Raw genomic sequence first — 19,444 nt, forward strand, 5'->3', positions numbered from 1 at the left:
TTGGAAATTTTCAGGAAAGTGACTAAGTCCATATTTTGGTACTTTTGCTTTTTGGCTGTTTGGGGGTCTTCTACTTGTTTTCGCCTGGGTTGTCGGCTCTGGGGCCATTGCTGGGAAGGTCTAATACCGGATAAAACTGGTTTGGACAACATCCATGAGGAAAAAGGTTTTGCATTTTCTGACATTTCGCTCAATGTAGCGTTTTCGGGGGCCTGTTTGGGGGGCTTCCCGGTGTTTTTGGGTTGGTTTCGGGGTCTGAGAGCAACGCTGGGTATGGATAGTTTTGATAGCAAGAGGTTTGAAGGAAATCCATGGAGGCAGAGGGGAGTTAGGGCCTAGCTGCAGAGCACGCAGTGAGTGATTTTGGAAATTTTCAGAAAAGTGACTACGTCCACATTTTGGTACTTTTGCTTTTTGGCTGTTTGGGGGTCTTCTACTTGTTTTTGCCTGGGTTGACGACTCTGGGGCCATTGCTGGGAAGGTCTAATACCGGATAAAACTGGTTTGGACAAGATCCATGAGGAAAAAGTTTTTGCATTTTCTGACATTTCGCTCAATGTAGCGTTTTTGGGGGCCTGTTTGGGGGGCTTCCTGGTGTTTGTGGGTGGGTTTCGGGGTCTGGGAGCAACACTGGGTATGGATAGTTTTGATAGCAAGAGGCTTGAAGGAAATCCATGGAGGCAGAGGGGAGTTAGGACCTAGATGCAGAGCGCGCACTGAGTGATTTTGGAAATTTTCAGGAAAGTGACTAAGTCCACATTTTGGTACTTTTGCTTTTTGGCTGTTTGGGGGTCTTCTACTTGTTTTCGGCTGGGTTGACGGCTCTGGGGCCATTGCTGGGAAGGTCTAATACCGGATAAAACTGGTTTGTACAACATCCGTGAGGAAAAAGTTTTTGCATTTTCTGACATTTCGCTCAATGTAACGTTTTCGGGGGCCTGTGTGGGGGGCTTCCTGGTGTTTGTGGGTGGGTTTCGGGGTCTGGGAGCAATGCTGGGTATGGATAGTTTTGATAGCAAGAGGTTTGAAGGAAATCCATGGAGGCAGAGGGGAGTTAGGGCCTAGCTGCAGAGCACGCACTGTGTGATTTTGGGAATTTTCAGAAAAGTGACGAAGTCCACATTTTGGTACTTTTGCTTTTTGTCTGTTTGGGGGTCTTCTACTCGTTTTCGCCTGGGTTGACGGCTCTGGGGCCATTGCTGGGAAGGTCTAATACCGGATAAAACTGGTTTGGACAAGATCCATGAGGAAAAAGTTTTTGCATTTTCTGACATTTCGCTCAATGTAGCGTTTTCGGGGGCCTGTTTGGGGGGCTTCCTGGTGTTTGTGGGTGGGTATCGGGGTCTGGGAGCAATGCTGGGTATGGATAGTTTTGATAGCAAGAGGTTTGAAGGAAATCCATGGAGGCAGAGGGGAGTTAGGGCCTAGATGCAGAGCGCGCACTGAGTGATTTTGGAAATTTTCAGGAAAGTGACTAAGTCCACATTTTGGTACTTTTGCTTTTTGGCTGTTTGGGGGTCTTCTACTTGTTTTCGCCTGGGTTGACGGCTCTGGGGCCGTTGCTGGGAAGGTCTAATACCGGATAATACTGGTTTGGACAAGATCCATGAGGAAAAAGTTTTTGCATTTTCTGACATTTCGCTCATTGTAGCGTTTTTGGGGGCCTGTTTGGGGGGCTTCCTGGTGTTTGTGGGTGGGTTCGGGGTCTGGGAGCAACGCTGGGTATGGATAGTTTTGATAGCAAGAGGTTTGAAGGAAATCCATGGAGGCAGAGGGGAGTTAGGGCCTAGCTGCAGAGCGCGCACTGAGTGATTTTGGAAGTTTTCAGGAAAGTGACTAAGTCCACATTTTGGTACTTTTGCTTTTTGGCTGTTTGGGGTCTTCTACTTGTTTTTGCCTGGGTTGACGGCTCTGGGGCCAATGCTGGGAAGGTCTAATACCGGATAAAACTGGTTTGGACAACATCCATGAGGAAAAAGTTTTTGCATTTTCTGAAATTTCGCTCAATGTAGCGTTTTCGGGGTGTTTCCTGGTGTTTGTGGGTGGGTTTCGGGGTCTGGGAGCAACGCTGGGTATGGATAGTTTTGATAGCAAGAGGTTTGAAGGAAATCCATGGAGGCAGAGGGGAGTTAGGGCCTAGCTGCAGAGCGCGCACTGAGTGATTTTGGAAATTTTCAGGAAAGTCACTAAGTCCACATTTTGGTACTTTTGCTTTTTGGCTGTTTGGGGGTCTTCTACTTGTTTTCGCCTGGGTTGACGGCTCTGGGGCCAATGCTGGGAAGGTCTAATACCGGATAAAACTGGTTTGGACAAGATCCATGAGGAAAAAGTTTTTGCATTTTCTGACATTTCGCTCAATGTAGCGTTTTCGGGGGCCTGTTTGGGGGGCTTCCTGGTGTTTGTGGGTGGGTTTCGGGGTCTGGGAGCAATGCTGGGTATGGATAGTTTTGATAGCAAGAGGTTTGAAGGAAATCCATGGAGGCAGAGGGGAGTTAGGGCCTAGATGCAGAGCGCGCACTGAGTGATTTTGGAAATTTTCAGGAAAGTGACTAAGTCCACATTTTGGTACTTTTGCTTTTTGGCTGTTTGGGGGTCTTCTACTTGTTTTCGCCTGGGTTGACGGCTCTGGGGCCGTTGCTGGGAAGGTCTAATACCGGATAATACTGGTTTGGACAAGATCCATGAGGAAAAAGTTTTTGCATTTTCTGACATTTCGCTCATTGTAGCGTTTTTGGGGGCCTGTTTGGGGGGCTTCCTGGTGTTTGTGGGTGGGTTCGGGGTCTGGGAGCAACGCTGGGTATGGATAGTTTTGATAGCAAGAGGTTTGAAGGAAATCCATGGAGGCAGAGGGGAGTTAGGGCCTAGCTGCAGAGCGCGCACTGAGTGATTTTGGAAGTTTTCAGGAAAGTGACTAAGTCCACATTTTGGTACTTTTGCTTTTTGGCTGTTTGGGGTCTTCTACTTGTTTTTGCCTGGGTTGACGGCTCTGGGGCCAATGCTGGGAAGGTCTAATACCGGATAAAACTGGTTTGGACAACATCCATGAGGAAAAAGTTTTTGCATTTTCTGAAATTTCGCTCAATGTAGCGTTTTCGGGGTGTTTCCTGGTGTTTGTGGGTGGGTTTCGGGGTCTGGGAGCAACGCTGGGTATGGATAGTTTTGATAGCAAGAGGTTTGAAGGAAATCCATGGAGGCAGAGGGGAGTTAGGGCCTAGCTGCAGAGCACGCACTGAGTGATTCTGGAAATTTTCAGAAAAGTGACTAAGTCCACATTTTGGTACTTTTGCTTTTTGGCTGTTTGGGGGTCTTCTACTTGTTTTCGCCTGGGTTGACGGCTCTGGGGCCATTGCTGGGAAGGTCTAATACCGGATAAAACTGGTTTGGACAAGATCCATGAGGAAAAAGTTTTTGCATTTTCTGACATTTCGCTCAATGTAGCGTTTTCGGGGGCCTGTTTGGGGGGCTTCCTGGTGTTTGTGGGTGGGTTTCGGGGTCTGGGAGCAATGCTGGGTATGGATAGTTTTGATAGCAAGAGGTTTGAAGGAAATCCATGGAGGCAGAGGGGAGTTAGGGCCTAGCTGCAGAGCGCGCACTGAGTGATTTTGGAAATTTTCAGGAAAGTCACTAAGTCCACATTTTGGTACTTTTGCTTTTTGGCTGTTTGGGGGTCTTCTACTTGTTTTCGCCTGGGTTGACGGCTCTGGGGCCATTGCTGGGAAGGTCTAATACCGGATAAAACTGGTTTGGACAAGATCCATGAGGAAAAAGTTTTTGCATTTTCTGACATTTCGCTCAATGTAGCGTTTTCGGGGGCCTGTTTGGGGGGCTTCCTGGTGTTTGTGGGTGGGTTTCGGGGTCTGGGAGCAACGCTGGGTATGGATAGTTTTGATAGCAAGAGGTTTGAAGGAAATCCATGGAGGCAGAGGGGAGTTAGGGCCTAGATGCAGAGCGCGCACTGAGTGATTTTGGAAATTTTCAGGAAAGTGACTAAGTCCACATTTTGGTACTTTTGCTTTTTGGCTGTTTGGGGGTCTTCTACTTGTTTTCGCCTGGGTTGACGGCTCTGGGGCCAATGCTGGGAAGGTCTAATACCGGATAAAACTGGTTTGGACAACATCCATGAGGAAAAAGTTTTTGCATTTTCTGACATTTCGCTCAATGTAGCGTTTTCGGGGTGTTTCCTGGTGTTTGTGGGTGGGTTTCGGGGTCTGGGAGCAACGCTGGGTATGGATAGTTTTGATAGCAAGAAGTTTGAAGGAAATCCATGGAGGCAGAGGGGAGTTAGGGCGTAGCTGCAGAGCGCGCACTGAGTAATTTTGGAAATTTTCAGGAAAGTGACTAAGTCCATATTTTGGTACTTTTGCTTTTTGGCTGTTTGGGGGTCTTCTACTTGTTTTCGCCTGGGTTGTCGGCTCTGGGGCCATTGCTGGGAAGGTCTAATACCGGATAAAACTGGTTTGGACAACATCCATGGGGAAAAAGGTTTTGCATTTTCTGACATTTTGCTCAATGTAGCGTTTTCGGGGGCCTGTTTGGGGGGCTTCCTGGTGTTTGTGGGTGGGTTTCGGGGTCTGAGAGCAACGCTGGGTATGGATAGTTTTGATAGCAAGAGGTTTGAAGGAAATCCATGGAGGCAGAGGGGAGTTAGGGCCTAGCTGCAGAGCGCGCACTGAGTGATTTTGGAAATTTTCAGGAAAGTGACTAAGTCCACATTTTGGTACTTTTGCTTTTTGGCTGTTTGGGGGTCTTCTACTTGTTTTCGCCTGGGTTGACGGCTCTGGGGCCGTTGCTGGGAAGGTCTAATACCGGATAATACTGGTTTGGACAAGATCCATGAGGAAAAAGTTTTTGTATTTTCTGACATTTCGCTCATTGTAGCGTTTTTGGGGGCCTGTTTGGGGGGCTTCCTGGTGTTTGTGGGTGGGTTCGGGGTCTGGGAGCAACGCTGGGTATGGATAGTTTTGATAGCAAGAGGTTTGAAGGAAATCCATGGAGGCAGAGGGGAGTTAGGGCCTAGCTGCAGAGCGCGCACTGAGTGATTTTGGAAGTTTTCAGGAAAGTGACTAAGTCCACATTTTGGTACTTTTGCTTTTTGGCTGTTTGGGGTCTTCTACTTGTTTTCGCCTGGGTTGACGGCTCTGGTGCCAATGCTGGGAAGGTCTAATACCGGATAAAACTGGTTTGGACAACATCCATGAGGAAAAAGTGTTTGCATTTTCTGAAATTTCGCTCAATGTAGCGTTTTCGGGGTGTTTCCTGGTGTTTGTGGGTGGGTTTCGGGGTCTAGGAGCAACGCTGGGTATGGATAGTTTTGATAGCAAGAGGTTTGAAGGAAATCCATGGAGGCAGAGGGGAGTTAGGGCCTAGCTGCAGAGCATGCACTGAGTGATTTTGGAAATTTTCAGGAAAGTGACTAAGTCCATATTTTGGTACTTTTGCTTTTTGGCTGTTTGGGGGTCTTCTACTTGTTTTCGCCTGGGTTGTCAGCTCTGGGGCCATTGCTGGGAAGGTCTAATACCGGATAAAACTGGTTTGGACAACATTCATGAGGAAAAAGGTTTTGCATTTTCTGACATTTCGCTCAATGTAGCGTTTTCGGGGGCCTGTTTGGGGGGCTTCCCGGTGTTTGTGGGTGGGTTTCGGGGTCTGAGAGCAACGCTGGGTATGGATAGTTTTGATAGCAAGAGGTTTGAAGGAAATCCATGGAGGCAGAGGGGAGTTAGAGCCTAGCTGCAGAGCACGCAGTGAGTGATTTTGGAAATTTTCAGAAAAGTGACAAAGTCCACATTTTGGTACTTTTGCTTTTTGGCTGTTTGGGGGTCTTCTACTTGTTTTCGCCTGGGTTGACGGCTCTGGGGCCATTGCTGGGAAGGTCTAATACCGGATAAAACTGGTTTGGACAAGATCCATGAGGAAAAGTTTTTGCATTTTCTGACATTTCGCTCAATGTAGCGTTTTCGGGGGCCTGTTTGGGGGGCTTCCTGGTGTTTGTGGGTGGGTTTCGGGGTCTGGGAGCAACGCTGGGTATGGATAGTTTTGATAGCAAGAGGTTTGAAGGAAATCCATGGAGGCAGAGGGGAGTTAGGGCCTAGATGCAGAGCGCGCACTGAGTGATTTTGGAAATGTTCAGGAAAGTGACTAAGTCCACATTTTGGTACTTTTTCTTTTTGGCTGTTTGGGGGTCTTCTACTTGTTTTCGCCTGGGTTGACGGCTCTAGGGCCGTTGCTAGGAAGGTCTAATACCGGATAATACTGGTTTGGACAAGATCCATGAGGAAAAAGTTTTTGCATTTTCTGACATTTCGCTCAATGTAGCGTTTTCGGGGGCCTGTTTGGGGGGCTTCCTGGTGTTTGTGGGTGGGTTTCGGGGTCTGGGAGCAATGCTGGGTATGGATAGTTTTGATAGCAAGAGGTTTGAAGGAAATCCATGGAGGCAGAGGGGAGTTAGGGCCTAGCTGCAGAGCGCGCACTGAGTGATTTTGGAAATTTTCAGGAAAGTGACTAAGTCCACATTTTGGTACTTTTGCTTTTTGGCTGTTTGGGGGTCTTCTACTTGTTTTCGCCTGGGTTGACGGCTCTGGGGCCATTGCTGGGAAGGTCTAATACCGGATAAAACTGGTTTGGACAAGATCCATGAGGAAAAAGTTTTTGCATTTTCTGACATTTCGCTCAATGTAGCATTTTCGGGGGCCTGTTTGGGGGACTTCCTGGTGTTTGTGGGTGGGTTTCGGGGTCTGGGAGCAACGCTGGGTATGGATAGTTTTGATAGCAAGAGGTTTGAAGGAAATCCATGGAGGCAGAGGGGAGTTAGGGCCTAGAGGCAGAGCGCGCACTGAGTGATTTTGGAAATTTTCAGGAAAGTGACTAAGCCCACAATTTGGTACTTTTGCTTTTTGGCTGTTTGGGGTCTTCTACTTGTTTTCACCTGGGTTGACGGCTCTGGGGCCAAAGCTGGGAAGGTCTAATACCGGATAAAACTGGTTTGGACAACATCCATGAGGAAAAAGTTTTTGCATTTTCTGACATTTCGCTCAATGTAGCGTTTTCGGGGTGTTTCCTGGTGTTTGTGGGTGGGTTTCGGGGTCTGGGAGCAACGCTGGGTATGGATAGTTTTGATGGCAAGAAGTTTGAAGGAAATCCATGGAGGCAGAGGGGAGTTAGGGCCTAGCTGCAGAGCGCGCACTGAGTAATTTTGGAAATTTTCAGGAAAGTGACTAAGTCCATATTTTGGTACTTTTGCTTTTTGGCTGTTTGGGGGTCTTCTACTTGTTTTCGCCTGGGTTGTCGGCTCTGGGGCCATTGCTGGGAAGGTCTAATACCGGATAAAACTGGTTTGGACAACATCCATGAGGAAAAAGGTTTTGCATTTTCTGACATTTCGCTCAATGTAGCGTTTTCGGGGGCCTGTTTGGGGGGCTTCCTGGTGTTTGAAGGTGGGTTTCGGGGGCTGAGAGCAACGCTGGGTATGGATAGTTTTGATAGCAAGAGGTTTGAAGGAAATCCATGGAGGCAGAGGGGAGTTAGGGCCTAGCTGCAGAGCGCGCACTGAGTGATTTTGGAAGTTTTCAGGAAAGTGACTAAGTCCACATTTTGGTACTTTTGCTTTTTGGCTGTTTGGGGTCTTCTACTTGTTTTCGCCTGGGTTGACGGCTCTGGGGCCAATGCTGGGAAGGTCTAATACCGGATAAAACTGGTTTGGACAACATCCATGAGGAAAAAGTTTTTGCATTTTCTGAAATTTCGCTCAATGTAGCGTTTTCGGGGTGTTTCCTGGTGTTTGTGGGTGGGTTTCGGGGTCTGGGAGCAACGCTGGGTATGGATAGTTTTGATAGCAAGAGGTTTGAAGGAAATCCATGGAGGCAGAGGGGAGTTAGGGCCTAGCTGCAGAGCACGCACTGAGTGATTTTGGAAATTTTCAGAAAAGTGACTAAGTCCACATTTTGGTACTTTTGCTTTTTGGCTGTTTGGGGGTCTTCTACTTGTTTTCGCCTGGGTTGACGGCTCTGGGGCCATTGCTGGGAAGGTCTAATACCGGATAAAACTGGTTTGGACAAGATCCATGAGGAAAAAGTTTTTGCATTTTCTGACATTTCGCTCAATGTAGCGTTTTCGGGGGCCTGTTTGGGGGGCTTCCTGGTGTTTGTGGGTGGGTTTCGGGGTCTGGGAGCAATGCTGGGTATGGATAGTTTTGATAGCAAGAGGTTTGAAGGAAATCCATGGAGGCAGAGGGGAGTTAGGGCCTAGCTGCAGAGCGCACACTGAGTGATTTTGGAAATTTTCAGGAAAGTGACTAAGTCCACATTTTGGTACTTTTGCTTTTTGGCTGTTTGGGGGTCTTCTACTTGTTTTCGCCTGGGTTGACGGCTCTGGGGCCAGTGCTGGGAAGGTCTAATACCGGATAAAACTGGTTTGGACAAGATCCATGAGGAAAAAGTTTTTGCATTTTCTGACATTTCGCTCAATGTAGCTTTTTCGGGGGCCTGTTTGGGGGGCTTCCTGGTGTTTGTGGGTGGGTTTCGGGGTCTGGGAGCAACGCTGGGTATGGATAGTTTTGATAGCAAGAGGTTTGAAGGAAATCCATGGAGGCAGAGGGGAGTTAGGGCCTAGATGCAGAGCGCGCACTGAGTGATTTTGGAAATTTTCAGGAAAGTGACTAAGTCCACATTTTGGTACTTTTTCTTTTTGGCTGTTTGGGGGTCTTCTACTTGTTTTCGCCTGGGTTGACGGCTCTAGGGCCGTTGCTGGGAAGGTCTAATACCGGATAATACTGGTTTGGACAAGATCCATGAGGAAAAAGTTTTTGCATTTTCTGACATTTCGCTCAATGTAGCGTTTTCGGGGGCCTGTTTAGGGGGCTTCCTGGTGTTTGTGGGTGGGTTTCGGGGTCTGGGAGCAATGCTGGGTATGGATAGTTTTGATAGCAAGAGGTTTGAAGGAAATCCATGGAGGCAGAGGGGAGTTAGGGCCTAGCTGCAGAGCGCGCACTGAGTGATTTTGGAAATTTTCAGGAAAGTGACTAAGTCCACATTTTGGTACTTTTGCTTTTTGGCTGTTTGGGGGTCTTCTACTTGTTTTCGCCTGGGTTGACGGCTCTGGGGCCATTGCTGGGAAGGTCTAATACCGGATAAAACTGGTTTGGACAAGATCCATGAGGAAAAAGTTTTTGCATTTTCTGACATTTCGCTCAATGTAGCATTTTCGGGGGCCTGTTTGGGGGACTTCCTGGTGTTTGTGGGTGGGTTTCGGGGTCTGGGAGCAACGCTGGGTATGGATAGTTTTGATAGCAAGAGGTTTGAAGGAAATCCATGGAGGCAGAGGGGAGTTAGGGCCTAGAGGCAGAGCGCGCACTGAGTGATTTTGGAAATTTTCAGGAAAGTGACTAAGCCCACATTTTGGTACTTTTGCTTTTTGGCTGTTTGGGGTCTTCTACTTGTTTTCACCTGGGTTGACGGCTCTGGGGCCAAAGCTGGGAAGGTCTAATACCGGATAAAACTGGTTTGGACAACATCCATGAGGAAAAAGTTTTTGCATTTTCTGACATTTCGCTCAATGTAGCGTTTTCGGGGTGTTTCCTGGTGTTTGTGGGTGGGTTTCGGGGTCTGGGAGCAACGCTGGGTATGGATAGTTTTGATGGCAAGAAGTTTGAAGGAAATCCATGGAGGCAGAGGGGAGTTAGGGCCTAGCTGCAGAGCGCGCACTGAGTAATTTTGGAAATTTTCAGGAAAGTGACTAAGTCCATATTTTGGTACTTTTGCTTTTTGGCTGTTTGGGGGTCTTCTACTTGTTTTCGCCTGGGTTGTCGGCTCTGGGGCCATTGCTGGGAAGGTCTAATACCGGATAAAACTGGTTTGGACAACATCCATGAGGAAAAAGGTTTTGCATTTTCTGACATTTCGCTCAATGTAGCGTTTTCGGGGGCCTGTTTGGGGGGCTTCCTGGTGTTTGAAGGTGGGTTTCGGGGGCTGAGAGCAACGCTGGGTATGGATAGTTTTGATAGCAAGAGGTTTGAAGGAAATCCATGGAGGCAGAGGGGAGTTAGGGCCTAGCTGCAGAGCGCGCACTGAGTGATTTTGGAAGTTTTCAGGAAAGTGACTAAGTCCACATTTTGGTACTTTTGCTTTTTGGCTGTTTGGGGTCTTCTACTTGTTTTCGCCTGGGTTGACGGCTCTGGGGCCAATGCTGGGAAGGTCTAATACCGGATAAAACTGGTTTGGACAACATCCATGAGGAAAAAGTTTTTGCATTTTCTGAAATTTCGCTCAATGTAGCGTTTTCGGGGTGTTTCCTGGTGTTTGTGGGTGGGTTTCGGGGTCTGGGAGCAACGCTGGGTATGGATAGTTTTGATAGCAAGAGGTTTGAAGGAAATCCATGGAGGCAGAGGGGAGTTAGGGCCTAGCTGCAGAGCACGCACTGAGTGATTTTGGAAATTTTCAGAAAAGTGACTAAGTCCACATTTTGGTACTTTTGCTTTTTGGCTGTTTGGGGGTCTTCTACTTGTTTTCGCCTGGGTTGACGGCTCTGGGGCCATTGCTGGGAAGGTCTAATACCGGATAAAACTGGTTTGGACAAGATCCATGAGGAAAAAGTTTTTGCATTTTCTGACATTTCGCTCAATGTAGCGTTTTCGGGGGCCTGTTTGGGGGGCTTCCTGGTGTTTGTGGGTGGGTTTCGGGGTCTGGGAGCAATGCTGGGTATGGATAGTTTTGATAGCAAGAGGTTTGAAGGAAATCCATGGAGGCAGAGGGGAGTTAGGGCCTAGCTGCAGAGCGCGCACTGAGTGATTTTGGAAATTTTCAGGAAAGTGACTAAGTCCACATTTTGGTACTTTTGCTTTTTGGCTGTTTGGGGGTCTTCTACTTGTTTTCGCCTGGGTTGACGGCTCTGGGGCCAGTGCTGGGAAGGTCTAATACCGGATAAAACTGGTTTGGACAAGATCCATGAGGAAAAAGTTTTTGCATTTTCTGACATTTCGCTCAATGTAGCTTTTTCGGGGGCCTGTTTGGGGGGCTTCCTGGTGTTTGTGGGTGGGTTTCGGGGTCTGGGAGCAACGCTGGGTATGGATAGTTTTGATAGCAAGAGGTTTGAAGGAAATCCATGGAGGCAGAGGGGAGTTAGGGCCTAGATGCAGAGCGCGCACTGAGTGATTTTGGACATTTTCAGGAAAGTGACTAAGTCCACATTTTGGTACTTTTGCTTTTTGGCTGTTTGGGGGTCTTCTACTTGTTTTCGCCTGGGTTGATGGCTCTGGGGCCGTTGCTGGGAAGGTCTAATACCGGATAATACTGGTTTGGACAAGATCCATGAGGAAAAAGTTTTTGCATTTTCTGACATTTCGCTCATTGTAGCGTTTTTGGGGGCCTGTTTGGGGGGCTTCCTGGTGTTTGTGGGTGGGTTCGGGGTCTGGGAGCAACGCTGGGTATGGATAGTTTTGATAGCAAGAGGTTTGAAGGAAATCCATGGAGGCAGAGGGGAGTTAGGGCCTAGCTGCAGAGCGCGCACTGAGTGATTTTGGAAATTTTCAGGAAAGTGACTAAGTCCACATTTTGGTACTTTTGCTTTTTGGCTATTTGGGGTCTTCTACTTGTTTTCACCTGGGTTGACGGCTCTGGGGCCAATGCTGGGAAGGTCTAATACCGGATAAAACTGGTTTGGACAACATCCATGAGGAAAAAGTTTTTGCATTTTCTGACATTTCGCTAAATGTAGCGTTTTCGGGGTGTTTCCTGGTGTTTGTGGGTGGGTTTCGGGGTCTGGGAGCAACGCTGGGTATGGATAGTTTTGATAGCAAGAAGTTTGAAGGAAATCCATGGAGGCAGAGGGGAGTTAGGGCCTAGCTGCAGAGCGCGCACTGAGTAATTTTGGAAATTTTCAGGAAAGTGACTAAGTCCATATTTTGGTACTTTTGCTTTTTGGCTGTTTGGGGGTCTTCTACTTGTTTTCGCCTGGGTTGTCGGCTCTGGGGCCATTGCTGGGAAGGTCTAATACCGGATAAAACTGGTTTGGACAAGATCCATGAGGAAAAAGTTTTTGCATTTTCTGACATTTCGCTCATTGTAGCGTTTTTGGGGGCCTGTTTGGGGGGCTTCCTGGTGTTTGTGGGTGGGTTCGGGGTCTGGGAGCAACGCTGGGTATGGATAGTTTTGATAGCAAGAGGTTTGAAGGAAATCCATGGAGGCAGAGGGGAGTTAGGGCCTAGCTGCAGAGCACGCAGTGAGTGATTTTGGAAATTTTCAGAAAAGTGACTAAGTCCACATTTTGGTACTTTTTCTTTTTGGCTGTTTGGGGGTCTTCTACTTGTTTTCGCCTGGGTTGACGGCTCTAGGGCCGTTGCTGGGAAGGTCTAATACCGGATAATACTGGTTTGGACAAGATCCATGAGGAAAAAGTTTTTGCATTTTCTGACATTTCGCTCATTGTAGCGTTTTTGGGGGCCTGTTTGGGGGGCTTCCTGGTGTTTGTGGGTGGGTTCGGGGTCTGGGAGCAACGCTGGGTATGGATAGTTTTGATAGCAAGAGGTTTAAGGAAATCCATGGAGGCAGAGGGGAGTTAGGGCCTAGCTGCAGAGCACGCACTGAGTGATTTTGGAAATTTTCAGAAAAGTGACTAAGTCCACATTTTGGTACTTTTGCTTTTTGGCTGTTTGGGGGTCTTCTACTTGTTTTCGCCTGGGTTGACGGCTCTGGGGCCATTGCTGGGAAGGTCTAATACTGGATAAAACTGGTTTGGACAAGATCCATGAGGAAAAAGTTTTTGCATTTTCTGACATTTCGCTCAATGTAGCGTTTTCGGGGGCCTGTTTGGGGGGCTTCCTGGTGTTTGTGGGTGGGTTTCGGGGTCTGGGAGCAATGCTGGGTATGGATAGTTTTGATAGCAAGAGGTTTGAAGGAAATCCATGGAGGCAGAGGGGAGTTAGGGCCTAGCTGCAGAGCGCGCACTGAGTGATTTTGGAAATTTTCAGGAAAGTGACTAAGTCCACATTTTGGTACTTTTGCTTTTTGGCTGTTTGGGGGTCTTCTACTTGTTTTCGCCTGGGTTGACGGCTCTGGGGCCATTGCTGGGAAGGTCTAATACCGGATAAAACTGGTTTGGACAAGATCCATGAGGAAAACGTTTTTGCATTTTCTGACATTTCGCTCAATGTAGCGTTTTCGGGGGCCTGTTTGGGGAATTCCTGGTGTTTGTGGGTGGGTTTCGGGGTCTGGGAGCAACACTGGGTATGGATAGTTTTGATAGCAAGAGGTTTGAAGGAAATCCATGGAGGCAGAGGGGAGTTAGGGCCTAGAGGCAGAGCGCGCACTGAGTGATTTTGGAAATTTTCAGGAAAGTGACTAAGTCCACATTTTGGTACTTTTGCTTTTTGGCTGTTTGGGGGTCTTCTACTTGTTTTCGCCTGGGTTGACGGCTCTGGGGCCGTTGCTGGGAAGGTCTAATACCGGATAATACTGGTTTGGACAAGATCCATGAGGAAAAAGTTTTTGCATTTTCTGACATTTCGCTCATTGTAGCGTTTTTGGGGGCCTGTTTGGGGGGCTTCCTGGTGTTTGTGGGTGGGTTCGGGGTCTGGGAGCAACGCTGGGTATGGATAGTTTTGATAGCAAGAGGTTTGAAGGAAATCCATGGAGGCAGAGGGGAGTTAGGGCCTAGCTGCAGAGCGCGCACTGAGTGATTTTGGAAGTTTTCAGGAAAGTGACTAAGTCCACATTTTGGTACTTTTGCTTTTTGGCTGTTTGGGGTCTTCTACTTGTTTTCGCCTGGGTTGAGGGCTCTGGGGCCAATGCTGGGAAGGTCTAATACCGGATAAAACTGGTTTGGACAACATCCATGAGGAAAAAGTTTTTGCATTTTCTGACATTTCGCTCAATGTAGCGTTTTCGGGGTGTTTCCTGGTGTTTGTGGGTGGGTTTCGGGGTCTGGGAGCAACGCTGGGTATGGATAGTTTTGATAGCAAGAAGTTTGAAGGAAATCCATGGAGGCAGAGGGGAGTTAGGGCCTAGCTGCAGAGCGCGCACTGAGTAATTTTGGAAATTTTCAGGAAAGTGACTAAGTCCATATTTTGGTACTTTTGCTTTTTGGCTGTTTGGGGGTCTTCTACTTGTTTTCACCTGGGTTGTCGGCTCTGGGGCCATTGCTGGGAAGGTCTAATACCGGATAAAACTGGTTTGGACAACATCCATGAGGAAAAAGGTTTTGCATTTTCTGACATTTCGCTCAATGTAGCGTTTTCGGGGGCCTGTTTGGGGGGCTTCCTGGTGTTTGTGGGTGGGTTTCGGGGTCTGGGAGCAACGCTGGGTATGGATAGTTTTGATAGCAAGAGGTTTGAAGGAAATCCATGGAGGCAGAGGGGAGTTAGGGCCTAGCTGCAGAGCACGCACTGAGTGATTTTGGAAATTTTCAGAAAAGTGACTAAGTCCACATTTTGGTACTTTTGCTTTGTGGCTGTTTGGGGGTCTTCTACTTGTTTTCGCCTGGGTTGACGGCTCTGGGGCCATTGCTGGGAAGGTCTAATACCGGATAAAACTGGTTTGGACAAGATCCATGAGGAAAAAGTTTTTGCATTTTCTGACATTTCGCTCAATGTAGCGTTTTCGGGGGCCTGTTTGGGGGGCTTCCTGGTGTTTGTGGGTGGGTTTCGGGGTCTGGGAGCAATGCTGGGTATGGATAGTTTTGATAGCAAGAGGTTTGAAGGAAATCCATGGAGGCAGAGGGGAGTTAGGGCCTAGCTGCAGAGCGCGCACTGAGTGATTTTGGAAATTTTCAGGAAAGTGACTAAGTCCACATTTTGGTACTTTTGCTTTTTGGCTGTTTGGGGGTCTTCTACTTGTTTTCGCCTGGGTTGACGGCTCTGGGGCCATTGCTGGGAAGGTCTAATACCGGATAAAACTGGTTTGGACAAGATCCATGAGGAAAAAGTTTTTGCATTTTCTGACATTTCGCTCAATGTAGCGTTTTCGGGGGCCTGTTTGGGGGGCTTCCTGGTGTTTGTGGGTGGGTGTCGGGGTCTGGGAGCAACACTGGGTATGGATAGTTTTGATAGCAAGAGGTTTGAAGGAAATCCATGGAGGCAGAGGGGAGTTAGGGCCTAGATGCAGAGCGCGCACTGAGTGATTTTGGAAATTTTCAGGAAAGTGACTAAGTCCACATTTTGGTACTTTTGCTTTTTGGCTGTTTGGGGGTCTTCTACTTGTTTTCGCCTGGGTTGACGGCTCTGGGGCCGTTGTTGGGAAGGTCTAATACCAGATAATACTGGTTTGGACAAGATCCATGAGGAAAAAGTTTTTGCATTTTCTGACATTTCGCTCATTGTAGCGTTTTTGGGGGCCTGTTTGGGGGGCTTCCTGGTGTTTGTGGGTGGGTTCGGGGTCTGGGAGCAACGCTGGGTATGGATAGTTTTGATAGCAAGAGGTTTGAAGGAAATCCATGGAGGCAGAGGGGAGTTAGGGCCTAGCTGCAGAGCGCGCACTGAGTGATTTTGGAAGTTTTCAGGAAAGTGACTAAGTCCACATTTTGGTACTTTTGCTTTTTGGCTGTTTGGGGTCTTCTACTTGTTTTCGCCTGGGTTGACGGCTCTGGGGCCAATGCTGGGAAGGTCTAATACCGGATAAAACTGGTTTGGACAACATCCATGAGGAAAAAGTTTTTGCATTTTCTGACATTTCGCTCAATGTAGCGTTTTCGGGGTGTTTCCTGGTGTTTGTGGGTGGGTTTCGGGGTCTGGGAGCAACGCTGGGTATGGATAGTTTTGATAGCAAGAAGTTTGAAGGAAATCCATGGAGGCAGAGGGGAGTTAGGGCCTAGCTGCAGAGCGCGCACTGAGTAATTTTGGAAATTTTCAGGAAAGTGACTAAGTCCATATTTTGGTACTTTTGCTTTTTGGCTGTTTGGGGGTCTTCTACTTGTTTTCGCCTGGGTTGTCGGCTCTGGGGCCATTGCTGGGAAGGTCTAATACCGGATAAAACTGGTTTGGACAACATCCATGAGGAAAAAGGTTTTGCATTTTCTGACATTTCGCTCAATGTAGCGTTTTCGGGGGCCTGTTTGGGGGGCTTCCCGGTGTTTTTGGGTGGGTTTCGGGGTCTGAGAGCAACGCTGGGTATGGATAGTTTTGATAGCAAGAGGTTTGAAGGAAATCCATGGAGGCAGAGGGGAGTTAGGGCCTAGCTGCAGAGCACGCAGTGAGTGATTTTGGAAATTTTCAGAAAAGTGACTACGTCCACATTTTGGTACTTTTGCTTTTTGGCTGTTTGGGGGTCTTCTACTTGTTTTTGCCTGGGTTGACGGCTCTGGGGCCATTGCTGGGAAGGTCGAATACCGGATAAAACTGGTTTGGACAAGATCCATGAGGAAAAAGTTTTTGCATTTTCTGACATTTCGCTCAATGTAGCGTTTTCGGGGGCCTGTTTGGGGGGCTTCCTGGTGTTTGTGGGTGGGTTTCGGGGTCTGGGAGCAACGCTGGGTATGGATAGTTTTGATAGCAAGAGGCTTGAAGGAAATCCATGGAGGCAGAGGGGAGTTAGGACCTAGATGCAGAGCGCGCACTGAGTGATTTTGGAAATTTTCAGGAAAGTGACTAAGTCCACATTTTGGTACTTTTGCTTTTTGGCTGTTTGGGGGTCTTCTACTTGTTTTCGGCTGGGTTGACGGCTCTGGGGCCATTGCTGGGAAGGTCTAATACCGGATAAAACTGGTTTGTACAACATCCGTGAGGAAAAAGTTTTTGCATTTTCTGACATTTCGCTCAATGTAACGTTTTCGGGGGCCTGTGTGGGGGGCTTCCTGGTGTTTGTGGGTGGGTTTCGGGGTCTGGGAGCAATGCTGGGTATGGATAGTTTTGATAGCAAGAGGTTTGAAGGAAATCCATGGAGGCAGAGGGGAGTTAGGGCCTAGCTGCAGAGCACGCACTGTGTGATTTTGGGAATTTTCAGAAAAGTGACTAAGTCCACATTTTGGTACTTTTGCTTTTTGTCTGTTTGGGGGTCTTCTACTTGTTTTCGCCTGGGTTGACGGCTCTGGGGCCATTGCTGGGAAGGTCTAATACCGGATAAAACTGGTTTGGACAAGATCCATGAGGAAATTTTTTTTGCATTTTCTGACATTTCGCTCAATGTAGCGTTTTCGGGGGCCTGTTTGGGGGGCTTCCTGGTGTTTGTGGGTGGGTTTCGGGGTCTGGGAGCAATGCTGGGTATGGATAGTTTTGATAGCAAGAGGTTTGAAGGAAATCCATGGAGGCAGAGGGGAGTTAGGGCCTAGATGCAGAGCGCGCACTGAGTGATTTTGGAAATTTTCAGGAAAGTGACTAAGTCCACATTTTGGTACTTTTGCTTTTTGGCTGTTTGGGGGTCTTCTACTTGTTTTCGCCTGGGTTGACGGCTCTGGGGCCGTTGCTGGGAAGGTCTAATACCGGATAATACTGGTTTGGACAAGATCCATGAGGAAAAAGTTTTTGCATTTTCTGACATTTCGCTCATTGTAGCGTTTTTGGGGGCCTGTTTGGGGGGCTTCCTGGTGTTTGTGGGTGGGTTCGGGGTCTGGGAGCAACGCTGGGTATGGATAGTTTTGATAGCAAGAGGTTTGAAGGAAATCCATGGAGGCAGAGGGGAGTTAGGGCCTAGCTGCAGAGCGCGCACTGAGTGATTTTGGAAGTTTTCAGGAAAGTGACTAAGTCCACATTTTGGTACTTTTGCTTTTTGGCTGTTTGGGGTCTTCTACTTGTTTTTGCCTGGGTTGACGGCTCTGGGGCCAATGCTGGGAAGGTCTAATACCGGATAAAACTGGTTTGGACAACATCCATGAGGAAAAAGTTTTTGCATTTTCTGAAATTTCGCTCAATGTAGCGTTTTCGGGGTGTTTCCTGGTGTTTGTGGGTGGGTTTCGGGGTCTGGGAGCAACGCTGGGTATGGATAGTTTTGATAGCAAGAGGTTTGAAGGAAATCCATGGAGGCAGAGGGGAGTTAGGGCCTAGCTGCAGAGCACGCACTGAGTGATTCTGGAAATTTTCAGAAAAGTGACTAAGTCCACATTTTGGTACTTTTGCTTTTTGGCTGTTTGGGGGTCTTCTACTTGTTTTCGCCTGGGTTGACGGCTCTGGGGCCATTGCTGGGAAGGTCTAATACCGGATAAAACTGGTTTGGACAAGATCCATGAGGAAAAAGTTTTTGCATTTTCTGACATTTCGCTCAATGTAGCGTTTTCGGGGGCCTGTTTGGGGGGCTTCCTGGTGTTTGTGGGTGGGTTTCGGGGTCTGGGAGCAACACTGGGTATGGATAGTTTTGATAGCAAGAGGTTTGAAGGAAATCCATGGAGGCAGAGGGGAGTTAGGGCCTAGATGCAGAGCGCGCACTGAGTGATTTTGGAAATTTTCAGGAAAGTGACTAAGTCCACATTTTGGTACTTTTGCTTTTTGGCTGTTTGGGGGTCTTCTACTTGTTTTCGCCTGGGTTGACGGCTCTGGGGCCGTTGCTGGGAAGGTCTAATACCGGATAATACTGGTTTGGACAAGATCCATGAGGAAAAAGTTTTTGCATTTTCTGACATTTCGCTCATTGTAGCGTTTTTGGGGGCCTGTTTGGGGGGCTTCCTGGTGTTTGTGGGAGGGTTCGGGGTCTGGGAGCAACGCTGGGTATGGATAGTTTTGATAGCAAGAGGTTTGAAGGAAATCCATGGAGGCAGAGGGGAGTTAGGGCCTAGCTGCAGAGCGCGCACTGAGTGATTTTGGAAGTTTTCAGGAAAGTGACTAAGTCCACATTTTGGTACTTTTGCTTTTTGGCTGTTTGGGGTCTTCTACTTGTTTTCGCCTGGGTTGACGGCTCTGGGGCCAATGCTGGGAAGGTCTAATACCGGATAAAACTGGTTTGGACAACATCCATGAGGAAAAAGTGTTTGCATTTTCTGACATTTCGCTCAATGTAGCGTTTTCGGGGTGTTTCCTGGTGTTTGTGGGTGGGTTTCGGGGTCTGGGAGCAACGCTGGGTATGGATAGTTTTGATAGCAAGAAGTTTGAAGGAAATCCATGGAGGCAGAGGGGAGTTAGGGCCTAGCTGCAGAGCGCGCACTGAGTAATTTTGGAAATTTTCAGGAAAGTGACTAAGTCCATATTTTGGTACTTTTGCTTTTTGGCTGTTTGGGGGTCTTCTACTTGTTTTCGCCTGGGTTGTCGGCTCTGGGGCCATTGCTGGGAAGGTCTAATACCGGATAAAACTGGTTTGGACAACATCCATGAGGAAAAAGGTTTTGCATTTTCTGACATTTCGCTCAATGTAGCGTTTTCGGGGGCCTGTTTGGGGGGCTTCCCAGTGTTTTTGGGTGGGTTTCGGGGTCTGAGAGCAACGCTGGGTATGGATAGTTTTGATAGCAAGAGGTTTGAAGGAAATCCATGGAGGCAGAGGGGAGTTAGGGCCTAGCTGCAGAGCACGCAGTGAGTGATTTTGGAAATTTTCAGAAAAGTGAC

General features: G+C 48.0%; 1 protein-coding gene across 1 annotated transcript in view; it reads left to right on the forward strand.

Moving 5' to 3' along the window:
• LOC144769040 (glycine N-acyltransferase-like) overlaps positions 1–19,444 on the forward strand; it is a 304,146-nt gene that overhangs the window by 158,376 nt on the left and 126,326 nt on the right. The gene's annotated exons all lie outside the window — the stretch shown is intronic.

The sequence above is a fragment of the Lissotriton helveticus genome, chromosome 1_1 (assembly GCF_964261635.1).
Source record: "Lissotriton helveticus chromosome 1_1, aLisHel1.1, whole genome shotgun sequence".
NCBI lineage: Eukaryota > Metazoa > Chordata > Amphibia > Caudata > Salamandridae > Lissotriton > Lissotriton helveticus.